Consider the following 14,223-nt stretch of genomic DNA (forward strand, 5'->3'; position numbering starts at 1 on the left):
GAGCCTGCAACCGAGGTACATGCCCTTGACCAGAATCGAACCTGAGACCCTTCAGTCCACAGGCCAACACTCTATCCACTGAGCCAAACAACCTGTTTTACGTTGCTTTTCATTCCCACTTTCTTCCTTTCCTCCTTTTCATAATTCCATGGCCTGCCTTGATTTTGAATTTTAATAAAGTATAATTTATTTGATTTTTTTCTTTTGTTGCTTGTGCTTTCGGTGTCAAATCTAAGAAAACATTGCCAAATCTAAAGTCATGAAGACTTATGTCTATGTTTTCTTCTAAGAGTTTTATAGTTTTAGCTCTTACATTTCAATCTTTAACTCATTTAAAGTTAATTTTTGTATATGATATGAGGTTGGGGTCCAACTTCATCCTTTTGCTTGTTGAAATCCAGTTTTCTAGCACCATTTGTTGAAAAGACTATTTTTCCCCCTTTGAATGGTCTTGGTACCTCTGCTGAAAATCAATTGACTGTAAATGTGAGAGTTTATTTCTGACCTTTAAATTCTGTTCCATTGACCTATATGTCTATCCTTATTCTAGTACCATACTGTCTTGATTACTGTAGCATTGTAGTAGTTTTGAAATTGAGAAGTGTGAGCCTTCCCACTTTGTATTTTTTTTCAAGATTATTCTGGCTATTCTGCATCCCTTGAATTTCCATATGAAATTTTAGATTCTCAATTCTACTGCTTTGGTTTTGTAACAGATGTAAGGGTTTTGGAGTAGGCAACAGCCTGTAGGAACCAGACTCTTGATTTTCTCATCCCAACCTGCTTTTCCCTTAGCTTCCCCATCTCGTTAATGGCAACTTCATTCTTCCAGATGCTGAGGCTAAACACCCAGGAGTCATCCCCGGTTCTCCTCTTTCTCTCATTTCCATATCTAATCCTTCAGCAGATCACATTGGTTCTACATACTTTGAGAGTCTATCTAGGATAATCACCATTTCTCACCACTTCCAATGCCACCATGCAGTTCCTGGATCACTGCAAAAGCCTCCTACAGGGCCACCCGACTGCCACCCTCACCACTTTACAGTCTATTCTCAACAGAGCAGCTAAAGTCACTCCCTCCTCTGCTCAGACTCTCCAGTAGCCTTTTCTCTCAGGAGAAAAACAAAGTCTCATTATGGCCTACATGCCCCTTACATGGTATGGGGCTTCATTTTCTTTTTTTAAATATATTTTTATTGATTTCAGAGAGGAAGGGAGAGTGAGGGAGAGATAGAAACACCAATGATGAGAGAGAATCATTATTTGACTGCCTCCTGCGCGCCCCCTACTGGGGCGCCACTTGGGCATGTGCCCTTGACTGGAATCAAAACTGGGACCCTTCAGTCTGTCGATATCTACTGAGCCAAAGCAGCGAGGACTTCATTTTCTATTGCGCTCTCCTTTGCTTACGCTGCTTTAGCCAGGCACACCTCAGGAGCTTTGCACGTGAAGTTTCCTTTGCTTGAAATGCTCTTCCTTCAAATGTCTGCATGGCCTTCTCACTCATTTCATTCAGGTCAAAAGCCATTTCTGTATAGAGCCCTTCTTGAACCATCCCATTGAAAATAGCATCCCTCACCCCTCCCATCATTTTCTGCTCCCTTACCTTACCTTATTTTTCTTTAGAATCTCTAATACTTCTCTCTCTCTCTCTCTCTCTCTCTCTCTCTCTCTCTCTCTCTCTCTCTGTCTCCCATTGGTGGATTACAAGTTCCACGAAGGTCAGGAATTTCTCTTCTTCACTATGGCATACATAGCATGTAGAATGGTTTCTGGCACATAGTAAGCACTCAAAAATGTATTGAATGATTGAAAAGGAAATGGGAGAATAAGAAATGGTTATCGCTTTGCTATTTCTTCCTATTTTATCCAAGAGAAGCAATGTCCATAGCTACGCTAACATCTCTCTCCTCTTCTACACTCATGTTATCCCCAGGAATGGCTTTACCCTCCTTGGAAAGGGCAAGGGCAAGGGCAAGCAAGTAGAGAGATGAGGAGTCTGTTCTGTCCACAGTGGCCGTGGGGAGCCCTCTTCCCTGGAGCCCAGAGAACTTGGGTCAGGGCATTCAGTGCTGTCTCCAGTGATTCCATCTCTTATGCTTGTCTGAGGGGAGAAAGAATTCCTTGGAAATTCAAGAAAAGGGAAATTCATTTCTGGAGGAATACTTTGTACTGCAATGAATTAATCTTTCTCTGGCATCCACCTGAGATTGCCAGCTTGGAAACTCATTTTGACATTTAATTGTGAGACTGATCCGCTAACGAGGCACCTGACATTTAATTAAATGACTACTTTAGACTGTCAACTGTTTTTGTGTATGTCCTTATTTCTGTGACACATTGTAATATCCTGGAGGCCGAGCATGACTTCAGCTCATTTTTGAGGCGTATACTGTGAGGTATCTTAGACAAAAGGAGTGTTCAGTGAACTCTTGCCGAATGTAGACCACACATTTAATTTTTCTTAGCCAGTAGCTCCAAGCAGCTTGTTTTAGTCCAGCTCATCCTGCTCCTGCTGATGCAGCAGTACTGGCTGCAGTTGAATGGGCTTTCCTGCTGCTCTTTCCCAGAAAGAATGGAATTAATTGGCTTGCAGTGTATGGTAATTAATCTTTTACTTTATTTTTAAAATTGAATCTGCCTTCCATTGTGATTTAAACCTATCTTGGAATGTGCCTATTTATATCTTCACTGCAGTGTGAAAAAGGATTATTTTTCCATATGTGTGATATATATATTTTCCCTAATAAATTAGAATAGGTTTGATATCTCCTGAAAAGCAAAGCAGGGCTTGCATGTTGAAAGTGTGAGCCCCTATTTAACCAGATGGAGGGAATCCTCTCACATTGTATATGTGCATCAAATCCCCTACGATGTTCACTTTAAGTAACTTACAATTTTATTTTTACTTTTGAAAAATAAATTATAATTTCACATGTCCACTATACCCCAATAAAGCTGAAATTTAAAAAAAAAAAAGCGTGAGCCCCTGAGAAGCAAGATTGGCTTGCCATTGTTAAAACAAGCTTGCCTTCTGCAGAGGGTCATTTTCCCTTGCACCGCCTCCCCTCCTGAAGCCTGGTGCTGTATTTGCTTGGGTCATATTTGTTCCTCTGCCTCTTGGTCAGGAAGCTTGAGTTTATGATCTGGTTTCCCTTAAGCTGATTACCTTGGGAGCAGACGTGAGCTCTGAGTTGGAGGAAGAGATAAAGGGTGTGGAATTAACTTTCCGCCCATAGGGTGAGATGTGTGCAGCAGGGAGCATCCAGCTTGTTTTGGCCTCCTGTCTGCTCATGCAGGACAGGGGGCACACCGCATTCTTTGTTTTGTATCAGTGAGGTCTAACACTCATTGTATTTACTGCCTCCTTTACTCAAAAGGAGTGTTGAAAGTTATTCCTCTTTTCCTGTTGTGTGTGTGTGTGTGTGTGTGTGTATACATGCTATTCTTGAGAAGGTCTCCCACGGAGTGTCTCAGCCACTCTTAGAACCACCCATATGTATGGAATCAATTTTTAAAATTGAACTTTTAATGTGGGGTCAGAGGTAGGATGCAAGATTTAGCAAAAAAAAAAATTTGCATTTTGGATAAACAATGAATACTTTATTACTGTAAGTATGTTCCATGCCATATTTGGGACATACTTGTATTTTTAAAGTGTCAGCTTTTACAAAATGCAAATTTAACTGTGTCTTGTATTTAATCTGGTCACCTAGTCAGGTCAACCCATGTTTATGCACAGGAAATGCAGGGATCATGATAATGTCCAGAGAATGACTGAGCTCATTTTGGTGACTGCACCTATGTCCAATTTAAGGACAGAGAGGACTCGTAAACTCAAAAGCAGGGGTCCTCAAACTGCGGCCCGCGGGCCACATGCAAATACAAATATTGTATTTGTTCCCGTTTTGTTTTTTTACTTCAAAGTAAGATATGTGCAGTGTGCAGAGGAATTTGTTCATAGTTTGTTTTTTTCAAACTATAGTCCGACCCTCCAACGGTCTGAGGGACAGTGAACTGGCCCCGTTTAAAAAGTTTGAGGATCCCCTGCTCAAAAGTATTAGAAGGAGACAGAATTTGGAGGAGATTTAGTTTTGCTCTAGATTTTTGTAGTAAGGAAATTCACATTCAGAGACATGAAGTCACTGTAAGATCACACAGTTAGTGGCAGAGCCAGAACTGGGACTCTAGGTCCGTGGCTGGTCTGCTGCACAGTGTCTTCCCTTACGAGATCCGGTATAAATTGCTTATGTTTTCCTGTTGACCCACCCCTGCGCGATTACTCCAATGTCATGCTGTCCTCCAGTCCCCAGATCCAATATGTTGCAATCAAAGCCATTCTCAGGAGACACCCTTGACTTTTTTTGAGGGCCACCACTTGGTTGTATTTCCTTCTATGTGTTTTTAGTCCTTGTAAGGGCATGTTAATATTTTTGTCCCTTTTGAATTTTTACTGTAGGATGCTTTGATTAAGGTGGACTGAGAGTAATTCCACAATAGCCAAGTATGGTCTTATTGAAAGCCTGCTTGCTCTGCATGGCCCACTCCTATGAAACTCCTCATTACTCTATATTTTGGTAGGATAAATATGGCAGATAGGTGGTAAGAACCAATGTAGGTAGATATATGTGACTTGCCTCATTTACTCAAGAGGAGTGTTGAAAGTTATATGTGACTTGCCCTTTAGAGATGGGTTATTTTATTATTATTATAAGGTCATTTGTATCTATTTAGGAAAGTTGCCCTGAAAATGAACATGTGTTCTCTGACCGCCACTAGAATACCATATTCCAGGGCCACTAATTTTGTTTTTTCATAGCTTTGTTGATTAATTCATATAAAGCCTTACCAGCTGCCAGGTCAAAGCATAATAATAAAATTGGTTGCCAAGAGACTAAAACATCTGTTTGTTCTTATTAACTGCAGTTTCTCTATCTTGCCCTGATCTCACCACCTGGGCGGCTGATCTGGTCTTATCTAGTTTGGCTGGTTATGTATCTCTTGTGTATTTATGCCATTAAAAGCATACACAGGGTCTCAATCAGCAAACTAAAGGTGACAGTGAGGTATTTTTATTGTTGTACTACCCCTAAGGTGGGAAAAATGACACATATAGAAATAGGTCATGATTTAAATGTTCCTTTGAGATACCTAAGAATTTAAAATATAATCCATGGTCATGGTTGGGACTTCTTTGTTTCTTGCAATATGTGAATTTTTTCATAATGAATCTCACCCCTGCAAGGGGTGACCCCTAGAATGAGTAAGAGGGTTCAGCAAACCTTGGAAAGATAAGGTCAGATACTGGAGGCCGAACACGGCCCAACAGGCTGCTGGCTGTGCCTGGCGGGGCTTCTGTCACCGGGGCCAGGGCCAGCTCCCACTGCCCCTGCTCTGCTTCCGGAGGGCTGGGAAGTGGGCTGTGGTGTTTGCTCAGGGAGTGACTCACTCTGGGTTCCGGAGCTCCTGCTTGATTGTAGAGGAGCCGACATAGCTGGGAGTTAGTAGTCTGGTTTGTAGGCTCCAATAGTGCTGATAATTAACTATGTGATATTACACCAGTGCTTCTTAATCGGGGCTGATTTTGACTCCCTCACCCCTAGAGGCCATTTGGCAACGTCTGCAGACATCTTTGATTGTCAAAAATACAAAACGTTACTTCTGGCATCTAGTGGGTAGAGGCCAGGGATGCTGCTGAGCGTCCTACAGTGCGCGGGCCAGCCCCTCATGCCAAAGCATTATCCTGCCCAAGGTGTCAGTGGTGCGGAGGCTGAGAAAGCCCCTGGCCTGCAGCTTCCCGCTTACACAGTCCCTCGAGGTCGGGACCTAACGGCACCACTGTTGTCTTTCTGATCTCCCCCTCACCCCAAGTCTAAGTCCTTACATGTGGCGAAGGGCCAGGACTGAGAACCACGGCCCTCAGGCCCCACGTGGAGTGAGGTCCTTGAGGAGGAGTCAGGTTGGCTGTTTGAGAGGAGTGGGCCTGTGGTCAGCCTGTCCGTAGGGAGTAAGAGCCCGCTGCACGGTGACTCAGCAAAGGCCGGGGGCGGAGAGGGGCTGCCCGACCGCAGAGCGCGCTGTGACTGAAGGTTTGGTGCCTACATTCCTGAGCCCTGTACCCTCAGCACCTCAGGTGATGAGCTCTCAGATGAGCAGGCGTGTCTACTTCCCAACGTTCCCGCTGGCCAGAGGTGCCCCAGCCACCAGAGTTTCCCAAGGAAATAGCAAGACTGCACGGTTTCTTTATTAACACCCGTTCCCTGCTTAACCAGAGCCTCTCTGGGAAATTAAAAGTCAATGATGAAAACCTCTACCCTGAGTCATCAGCTCATTTTGCCACCTAATCTAAAGGAAACCTCACTTACTCTTACAGCATCACACAATTTAAAGGCCAGTAGGCACCTCAGAAACCTCACAGTGCAGGCTCCCCTCCCCCTCAGAGGTTCAGAGCTGCGCCCAAGGTCACATGGCTAACCGATGGCAGAGAAGGTTTTAGAAGACATGTCTCCGGGTTCCCCATGTGCTATTTCTATATCCTTATGCTAAGATTTCTTGATTGTAACCAGTTGTCAGGTGGGCAGTCCAAAATTGTGTTGCTTTGTTGTTCAAAGGAAGTGACTTTCAGATGGAACATTACCAGCAACCAGTATCTTATCACAGGAAGGGAAACAAGTGGGTTATGATATCACCAGGGATATCTTGGTGCCCACTATGGTTATGTGCCAGATACCAGATAAAGGCCATCATTTCTTGCTTGTCTTGCTGCTTTTCTGGTGCCATTCTTATTTTATTTTATTTTTCTTTAAATCTTTATTGTTGAGATTATTACAGATGTCCCTTCCCCCCCCCCCCCATAGCTTCCCTCCATCCAGTCCCCACCCCACCCCAGGCCCTCAGCACCCTATTGTCTGTGTCCATAGTCTTTTGCCATTCTTGCCTCCATCATGCACTCCTCCCCCAGCCCATTCCTCACACAAAACCAGTGCTCTTTAAAAGATATACATCAGGCCCTGACTGGTTTGGCTCAGTGGATAGATAGAGCGTTGGCCTGTGGACTGAAGGGTCCCAGGTTCTATTCCATTCAAGGGCATGTACCTTGTTTTCGGGCACATCCCCAGTAGGGGGTGTGCACGAGGCAGCTGATCAATGTTTCTCTCTCATTGATGTTTCTAACTCTCTAACCCTCTCCCTTCCTCTCTGTAAAAAACCAATAAAATATATTAAAAAATATATCCATCAGATCATATCCTTCTTCTGTTTCAAATTCCCCAGTCGCTTCCCACTGCAGTTGGTGTAGTATCCACATGTTCTACCCACGGTCTGTGAGGGTCTGTGATCTGAGCCCTGCCGGCTCTGTGATGCCCCCCATCCTATGTGATTCCTCATTTGTCTTACACATTGGGCTTGCAAAAATTTTTTTATACTGAAACCAGAACGTCAGTTTATTGATACATGAGAAAAGGAACTGTTAAGCAGACTAGTTTCTTTGCTTTGAGAACTAATGTACTCACTTCCTACAGTAAAAACTCCATGGGAAGCAGCTATAAAAGGCGGTTCTTTGGTAAGCACAGACTCAGGGCACAGGGACTTAGAAATCAAAAAGATCAGAGAGCTTTCATGCTGGAAGAGGCCTGCACGCTCACCGTGGTAATGGGTCCTCAAAACGGGCTGCCCAGGAAAACCGCACAGGGAGAGTGTATTTAAAACAGACCCACAAAAAGCAACGCAGTTTCAACCTCTCGGAAATTCTAATTTTTTAGGTTTAGCGTTAGGTCTGGGGAACCCATGCTTTATTTTAAATGCTGCTGTAGTGACTGATAGTGCGTAACCGGTTTAGGAACCTGTGACCAAGCCCACCGCTGTTGCCAGTGAGTAAACTGAGGCTCGGAGAAGTCATGGCCCTCACGCAGTCATGGCCCACACATCTAGTGAGCGGGCAGATGGCACTCGCCTCTCCCAGTCTGCTCTCCGCGCTTTGCAAAAAACAGCGAGAACGCTAAGTGAAATAAGTCAGACGGAGAAAGACAAATGCCAGATGATTTCACTTACTTGTGGAATCTAAAGCACAAAATAAACAAAATAGAAACCGAGTCATAGATACAGAGAACAGACTGATGGGGAAGTTGGTGGGGGGACTGGGTAAAAAAGGTGAAGGGATCAAGAAGTACAAATTGGTAGTTACAGAACAGTCACAGAGATGTAAGTGACAGCAGCGGGGATCTAAATAATATCGTAATAACTATTTGTGGCACCAGCTGGGTACTTGAAATATCAGGGAGTCCGCTCTGCAAGTACATGATTGTCTACACACTATGCCTTAAAGTAGTCCAGAATAATATTGAATGCAAACTGAAATTGAAAAATAAAAATTGAGAAGAAACACAGTAAGAAAGATTCTCTGGAACAGAGGCAGCACAGCCTCGGAAACTGCTGGTTTATTACTTTTCTCTTTACTTACATGTAACTAACCCGTCGGGTGTCAAACAGGAAATGCATACAGCATAGTTTTCTTGTTTTGTTACCAGGTGTCAGATCAGTTAGATTTTAGATCCTGGGGCTGTAGAGCGATGATCAGAGTGTGGTTCTGGGCCCAGCACTGTCTGCACGCTCTGAGAACTTGTTAGAAATGCAGATTCGCAGCTCCATCCAAGACCTACAGAACCTGAAGCTCTGGAGATGGGGCCCGGTCTGGTTTAAAGCTGCCCAGGCAATTCTGACGCAAGGTGAGGCCTGAGAACCACTGTCCCCCAGACAGTTTACAAGCCAACCATTGGTTAGAGCGGCTGGCCTCGGCCTTTTCCTTGGTGACTCATTAAAGTCAAAGCTTTAACTTAAGCCAACCATCTGCTTTCCCTGATGACATTTATTCAAGACAGGGGCGATAGTTATGAACCTTCCTTAGAATGCCATGCACACAAGAAGAGAGGGGATGGGTTAACACAATTGAACACCTGCTGTGGGAGGCACCATGCTGGAGACTCTTACGTGTTATCTCCTTTCACTCTCATCACCATCCTGCTATGGAGGTGTGATTATTCCTCTTTTACGGATTTGGGATCTGAGACTGGACATGGTTAAACGTGGACTTCCCTGCAGGTTATCTGCCCAGCTATCGTTGCATATTTTGCTGTTTTCTCCCTAGAGCAGCTGCTCTCACACCTTGTGCATCACCAGGAATCCCCTCAGACGCCTGTTATAAATGCAAATGCCAGAATGTCCCTCTCAAAGATCCTAACACAGAGGCTTGGGTGGGACTCAGGACTTTGGATTTCCATCAGGTGATCACCCAGGTGACCCTGCTGCCAGAGGCATCAGACCAGACTTGGAGAAATTCTGTCCGGGATCTGTTCATCCTTACCCAGTGGTTGGACCAGATGCCTCTCAAGGCTCCTCCGAGGGCCTGTGGTTCTCCAGGGTTCCACGCTCCCAGGCCTTGGGCCCTGGGTGGGAACGTTGGCAGAGGAAACATGAGCACGGGAGGAGGGGGCTTGGAGCTCATATGGAGAAGTCTCTCTCGTGCCTGGCTCTTCATGTTCCCTCTGCTGCCTCCTGGAGGGTTCCCAGCCCATGTCTTGGCTTTGAGTAACTTGTGATGCTTTCCGTTATCTACCCCTAATGGTGCAACTTTCCTTATGGCAGCCTCACCCTTGTGTTGTGGGGTGCACGGATGTGAGTAATTTTCTCCAGGCTGTAATTCATATCTATTGAGTACTGAGTTACTTCAGCTTTTGAGGTCAGAAATGGTGTTTCATCTGTTTGATAAGAGCCTTTATTTTTTAGGGGTAGAATTGACATATTTAGTGAGTGAGTTATCAGTCCACTAGGAGACAATGATTTGGTGCCATTATGAAGGCAAAAAGTATGTGCAACTTTAAAAAAACAATTTCAGGTCTGATACCTGATGTCCTTCGTGAAGTGGCATACTGATTTCTGTCTGGAAGCTCAGAAGCAGCTACTGACATAAATACTCTTAAGACTTAGGTTGTGTGAAAGAGAAAATGTGTATCAGAAGATGGTGGCCACCTGGCCTTTGCCCAGTGCAGAAGTCAGAAATGTTGAAATATTAGGGTCCTTTAATATGTCTTGGTTCCTGAACAAATTGTGTAGGACAAGAGTGGAAAACAATTCACAAGAGCATTTCAGCTTGCCGGTAAGAAAATAACCAAGGTACAGCTTAGGTTTCTAATAATACTTTGTTTGCTACTGATGTTAGAGTTGATAATAACAGGATAGTAGCTAGAGCTACCATTTACTTAGAGCTTACTATAATATGTCAGGTATTATACAAAATCCTCTCATTTAATCCTCAACAGACTTTCCAAGTAGATATTAGCCTTCATTTTATAGATGATGAAACAGGCTCAAAAGGATGAAGGGACTTGCCCAGCGCTGGGGTTTCCAGGGACTCAGGACTTGCAGGGCTGAAACTCCGTCAGCTTGTCCTGGGTAACCTGGGATGGTTGGTTACCCTGAGGGTCTCCCAGCTGCTGACCCACAGTTGACAGTTAGGAAGTAAACCCAATGGGTTCTGCACAGTCAGACAGATGGCTCCTATATTGAAACTTGCCGATCAGCCTCATATTTTCCTCCATTTTGTACACTTTATACACAGTTCTAGTAAGCTTGATCATTTGGTTTCCAGGTATCTTGTCAATTAGAAACTGCACATTGGCCTGGCTTGTGTTGCTCAGTGGCAGAGTGTCAACCTATGAACCAGGAGGTCACAGGCTCGATCCCTCGTCGAGGCATGCAGAAGGCAGGAGAGATCGATGGTTCTCTCTCATCATTGATGTTTCTGTCTCCCCCTTCCTCTCCGAAATCAACACAAATATATTTTTTAAAAAGAAACTTGCACATTGGAAGGGGGAATGGGTGATTCTAGAAAAGGCGTGGCCAGGGAAAATGAAATAAACCAATAAAAACACAATCAGTACAGAGGTCAGGAGGCATTCATTACAGGGGCAAACATACCTCAACACGAACAACTATTATTGAACATTTACTATTTATTAGTGCCAAACACTAAGTACTTTATAGGTATTAGATTATTACATTTAATTAAATACTAAATTATTACGAGATGATCCTGTTATTATCCGCTCCCCAGATGAGGAAACTGAGGCACAGGCAGGTTAGGTAACCTGCTGAAGGTCACACCGTCAGCGAGTGGCATAGCTGAGATTCAAAGCCAGACAGCCTGTTTCCAGAGCCTGGTCCTCAACATCCCGCTTCAGTGGGGGTCTGTCCTAGACCCTGAGCACAGCAAGTTCGTGATGTTTATTGTGATGTCCCAAATCAGCTGAGAACAAAAAATATTAAAGTACGGGCATTCATTTTCTTTTGTATTAATTAAACATTTTTTTTTTTAAATCAAGATTACACATGGACATAGCTCTACAAAGCCGGTTGCAAAAAAAACATCAGAGTCCCCTCCCCCAGCTCATTTCCTGCTGTGGAGAGTCCTCCGCTTTCAATTCTTACAGCTAGTTGACTCTTGCTGGTAGTTGCAGCCTCTGTCTCTAAAGGACATACTTATATTTGTATGGTTGATTATTTTCAGTTTTAGGCATTACCTATTGACATTGTACTGTGGAAGAAGAGAATTTTAGCTTGTTCTCTACCTACCTCTATTACACTTGTGTACCATTCCCATCCCCTCCTTCATCCACAGCACATCCTAGTTTTAGTTAGATCAGTATGTTCTTGGCTCCTTTTATCTTTAGGCCTTCCCTCCTGGGTTAGGCAGATTGTCCAGAGAAGAACATTTGAACATGGTCGGTGGAGAATGCCTTCATTCTGGAAGTCTTTGCATGGGTGGGTGGTGGTGGCGGGGGGGATCTCAATATTCACTATGTAACTTCACACTGCCTCCCTCTGTCCCCACTGGAGTTGGTATGCCTCCGAGAGCCTCCAACAGTTTGACCCTCAGAGTTTTACTCTCTCCAGAGAATAAACCTTCGACTTCTGCCAGAGCTGGAGGAGTCACAAGGCTGGGACCTAAGCAGACTTCCACCACTTTCAGCAGTAACTTTACCCTCCCCCCACCTCCAGGGATGTTCAGCTCCAAAGGCCTGGGCCTTTCTGGAGATTCTGTGATGAGTTGCTTCTTGGCCTTCCCTCCTGGCAGATGAGTCACCTTTCCTGGTCTGCTAATCGGTTACCTCATGTCCATCTATAGGGTGTCCCAAAATTCATGCAGGATTTGCAAGTGAATTGAATTGCAAATCTTACGTGAATTTTGGGACACCCTATACTTTCTAGCTTCCAATATTTTAATGTTGTTATTTCCACTCGCTTTGTCCTTGTGAGTTTATGTCTAAGTACAATTCCTTTATTGTTATATTAGTGAGGTTTGGGAAGGCGGCAGAACTAAATGTGTGTGTTTCAGATGTCACCTTTATCCTGAAGTCTGAAAGACATTTTAGAAAGCTTTCCATGCAGAGGGGTCAAAAAAGGTTTTGTTGCTCTGCTGGATAGACCGATAGTTCTCCGGAAAATGGGGTTGTCTATATTTTACCTGCTACTCAAAGTGTAGCTCTAGGACTGGGTGCATTAGTATTACCTGGGCATCACCTGAGTGCTTGTTAGACATGCAGATTCCTATTGAATCATAATTAGGATTTTATCAAAATCCCTAGGAGAGTCCTATGCAAGCTGAAAGCTGAGAAGTGCTAATATGAAACTTTATTCAACTTCTGTAATTAGACTAAGCTAACTCTGATGAATTTTAATCTGGGATTTAAAAATCTTGCTATAGCCACACTAGTGTGGCTCAGTGGTTGAGTGTCAACCCATGAATCAGGAGGTCACGGTTTATGGGCTTGATCCTCATTGAGGGACATGCAGGAGGCAGCCAACCAGTGATTCTCTCTCATCATTGATGTTTCAATCTCTCCCTCTCCCTTCCTCTCTGAAATCCATCAAAATATATTTTAAAAAAATAAAAATCTTGCTACATTCTTCTACTAAATTATTCTTCAAAGTCGAAGGTTGCTGTGAGATAATAAAGAATAGTACATAAGTTTTCATGAAAATGCACCCTTTCCCCTTTATACATCTGAGTCTATACATCTGAGTTGGCATCAGATGTGAACCAAAAATTCTGTTACCATGAAAGATGTCAGACTGGTTACGTTCACTTTGTTAGTTCCCCACAGTTCTTTCAGTTGGTGATGGGATTTTGGAAATTGGGCAGGTAGAGTCTTCTGTGACACTTTGAGCTGCTAACGTCATAGTGGCTTCTAGTGGCAAAGGCTATAGTCACTAATTTTTTATGTCCGGCATCTATCTCAGTGACAGGTAAGTGTTCAATAAATGATTGTGGAATGAGTGCATCTATTAAGACACAATTCCTGAGTTCCAGATATTCACCAACCAACCAGGAATAAGTCCGTTAGTTAGACAGGGTTGACCAGTTTGAGGAAAAAGTATGGAGAAAAGGCATCCCACTCAGCATGGCTCCTTAGAGGGAGGAGCCAAAGGACACGTCCCTGGGAACAGAGCTCGGTGGATCCAGGCCAGAGGCTCAGTTCAGCGTGTATCAGCGTCACCTGTCTGGCTCGTTCAAACACAGACTGCTGCCCCATCCTTGGGATTTCTGATTCGGTAGGCCTGAGGTGGGCCCCAAAATGTGCATTTTACACAGTTTCCCAGGTGATGCGGATGATGCTGATTTCACATTTTGAAAACCACTGGTTTAGAGAATTACATACAGTCCTGGCGGCTGGAGGCAGGAGGCAGGGAGTAGTAAGAGACACTGAAGGCATAAGCCTAAGGAGTAGGGTTCCATTGTGGAGGTTGTGGGGGCCATTGGCAGGTTCTACAGAGGACAGTGACGGGCCCCCGTTTGTCTTCTGGAAAGATCCCTTTGGGTGCGATGTGGAGGATGCGTCAGTGATGGGGCTAGGATGAGGGCCAGAAAAACAAATACATGGTTAATGGTAGCCAGCAGATGGGAAATAAAAGTTTGGAATAAAGGCGAGAGAAGGAAAGATCCCTTCAATGTGGTGGCCAATTGGAAGGGGGCGGGGAAGAACAGGAGGAGTCAGTGAGGACCATCCGATTTCTGGCTGGGCTTGTTGGGACTGTGTTACTCAACACACAGAGAGAAGTGGGTCTGAAGCAGGGCCTGGGGAGAAGGGCAAAGGAGGCAAGTTGAATTTGAGATGCCAGGAAGATATCTGGGTGGACCTCCCGGCAGATAATTTTACTTCCGGGTCT

General features: G+C 44.3%; 1 protein-coding gene across 3 annotated transcripts in view; it reads left to right on the forward strand.

Annotated features, from left to right (window-relative positions):
- RAB27A (RAB27A, member RAS oncogene family) overlaps positions 1 to 14,223 on the forward strand; it is a 70,175-nt gene that overhangs the window by 1,540 nt on the left and 54,412 nt on the right. The gene's annotated exons all lie outside the window — the stretch shown is intronic.

Source organism: Myotis nattereri (assembly GCF_964212035.1).
Source record: "Myotis nattereri genome assembly, chromosome: 1".
NCBI classification, from domain to species: Eukaryota; Metazoa; Chordata; class Mammalia; order Chiroptera; family Vespertilionidae; genus Myotis; species Myotis nattereri.